Here is a 3,081-nt window from a genome sequence, read left to right on the forward strand (position 1 = left end):
CAGGGAAAGCCATTGGGTCATTTCTTACAAAGGTAAACACACACTCCAGTATGACCCAGCACTCCTGCTTCTGTTTATTTACCCTAAAGTAATTAAAGCTTAATGTTTACACAAAAACTTACAAAGCAGGTCTATTCACAATTGCCAGAAACTGGAAACCACCCAAATGTCCTTTAACAGTTGAAAGGATAAACAATGCATGGTATTGTTACAGGCTGAAAGGAGGCCATTTCGGTTATATTAGAACAGTCATTTTAAAAAGGTCTTACAGCCGGCACAGGTGGCTCAAGCCTGTATGTAATCCCAGCACTTGGGGAGGCCGAGGTGAGAGGATTACCTGAGCCTAGGGGTTTGAGACCAGCCTGGGCAACTTGGTGAGACCTCATCTCTACATTAAATCAAAAAATTAGCTGGGCATGGTGGTGTGCATCTGTAGTTCTAGCTACTTGGAAAACTGAGGTGGAAGGATTGTCTGAGCTCAGCAGGTCAAGGCTCCGGTGACCGTGAGTGTGCCACTGCACTCCAGCCTGGGTGATAGAGTGAGATTCCAACTCAAAAAATAAAAAAAGATTAAAAAATAAAAAGTCTTAAAAACTTGTATTCTTTTTTTTTTTTTTTTGAGTTGGAGTCTCACTCTGACACCCAGGCTGGAGTCCAGGAGCCTTGACCTGCTGAGCTAGGCTATCCTTCCGCCTCAGCTTTCCAAGTAGCCGGAACTACAGGCGCGCGCTACCACGCCCGGCTGATTTTTGATTTACTGTAGAGATGAGGTCTCACCAAGTTGCCCAAGCGGGTCTCAAACCCCCAGCTCAAGCAATCCACTCATCTCAGCCTCCCTAGGGGTGGGATTACAGGCTGAGCCACCAAGCCCAGCCAGAATACAAGTTTTTAAGACTTTTCTGAATGACTGCTTGTATTTATCTTTTTTTATTTTTTGAGTTGGAGTCTCACTCTGACACCCAGGCTGGAGTCCAGGAGCCTTGACCTGCTGAGCTAGGCTATCCTTCCGCCTCAGCTTTCCAAGTAGCCGGAACTACAGGCGCGCGCTACCACGCCCGGCTGATTTTTGATTTACTGTAGAGATGAGGTCTCACCAAGTTGCCCAAGCGGGTCTCAAACCCCCAGCTCAAGCAATCCACTCATCTCAGCCTCCCTAGGGGTGGGATTACAGGCTGAGCCACCAAGCCCAGCCAGAATACAAGTTTTTAAGACTTTTCTGAATGACTGCTTGTATTTATCTTTTTTTATTTTTTGAGTTGGAGTCTCACTCTGACACCCAGGCTGGAGTCCAGGAGCCTTGACCTGCTGAGCTAGGCTATCCTTCCGCCTCAGCTTTCCAAGTAGCCGGAACTACAGGCGCGCGCTACCACGCCCGGCTGATTTTTGATTTACTGTAGAGATGAGGTCTCACCAAGTTGCCCAAGCGGGTCTCAAACCCCCAGCTCAAGCAATCCACTCATCTCAGCCTCCCTAGGGGTGGGATTACAGGCTGAGCCACCAAGCCCAGCCAGAATACAAGTTTTTAAGACTTTTCTGAATGACTGCTTGTATTTATCTTTTTTTATTTTTTGAGTTGGAGTCTCACTCTGACACCCAGGCTGGAGTCCAGGAGCCTTGACCTGCTGAGCTAGGCTATCCTTCCGCCTCAGCTTTCCAAGTAGCCGGAACTACAGGCGCGCGCTACCACGCCCGGCTGATTTTTGATTTACTGTAGAGATGAGGTCTCACCAAGTTGCCCAAGCGGGTCTCAAACCCCCAGCTCAAGCAATCCACTCATCTCAGCCTCCCTAGGGGTGGGATTACAGGCTGAGCCACCAAGCCCGGCTGAAAAAACTTGTATTCTTTAGTAGCTGAGTTAGGCTGAACATAAAATCACTTGGATTCAAAAGTGGACCTTTTTCCTATCCGCACCCCCCTTCTCCTTTCCCAGCATGGCCTTACCCAACTGGCTACTCTTAGATAGTAAGCCATTGCTGGTAGTGAAGAAACAAGCCAGGCACCTGGACTCACGACTGTAATCACAGCACTTTGGGAAGTGGAGGCGAGAGGATTGCCTGAGTCCAGGGATTTGAGACCAGCTGTGGGCAACTTGGACCTTGTCAATAAATTTTTTTTTTTTTTGAGTTGGAGTCTCACTCTGTCGTCCAGACTGGAGTGCAATGGCCGCTCCGGGCCACCGCAGCCTCGACCCGCTGGGCTCCGGCGATCCTTCCGCCTTAGTCTTCCTAGTAGCCGGAATTACAGGCACGCGCTACCACGCCCAGCTGATTTTTTGATTTATTGTAGAGATGAGGTCTCGCTGCCTAGGCGGGTCTCGAACCTGCGGGCTCAGGCAATCCACTCACCTCAGCCTCCCAAAGGCGTGGGATTACAGGCTGAGCCACCGAGCCCGGCTATAAATTTTTTTTTTTTAAATCGCTAAGCATGGTGGCACTCGGAAGGATCACCTGAGCCCAGCAGGTTGAGGCTGTGATGGCTATGAGCATGCCACTACACAGTTTGAGAGTACTACTCAAAAAAAATTGTTAATATAAATTTTGAGTCATGCTAAAACTGTACATAGGCTTCAGACTCGGGGTGGGTAAAGGGCTATGAATTTGGGGTATAAATTCTGGAATGAATTTGTGTTGCTTACACAGACTTTTTGGCAGTGATGCAGATATGTCTCCCTATAACATGGTTATAGAAATTAAACACTCAGCCAGATGTGGTGGCTCATGCCACAATCCTAGCACTTTGGGAGGCCGAGGTGAGAGAATTGACTGATCCCGCGGGATAAACTTGGCAAGACCTCATCTTTACAGTAAATCAAAAAATTAGCCAGGCATGGTGATGCGTGCCTGTAGATCCAGCTACTTGCACGGCTGAGGCAGAAGGATCATCTGAGCCCAGCAGGTGGAGGATGCAGTGGCCATGAGTGTGCCACTGCACCCCAGCCTGGGCAACAGAATGAGACTCTAACTCAAAAAAAAAGAAAGAAATTAGGCCGGGCTCGGTGGCTCAGCCTGTAATCCCAGCACTGTGAGAGGCCAAGGGAGTGGATTGCCTGAGCCCGTGGGTTCGAGACCCGCCTGGGCAACT

The sequence above is a fragment of the Carlito syrichta genome, unplaced genomic scaffold (assembly GCF_000164805.1).
Source record: "Carlito syrichta isolate Samal-C Ts95f unplaced genomic scaffold, Tarsius_syrichta-2.0.1 Scaffold301868, whole genome shotgun sequence".
Lineage (NCBI taxonomy): Eukaryota > Metazoa > Chordata > Mammalia > Primates > Tarsiidae > Carlito > Carlito syrichta.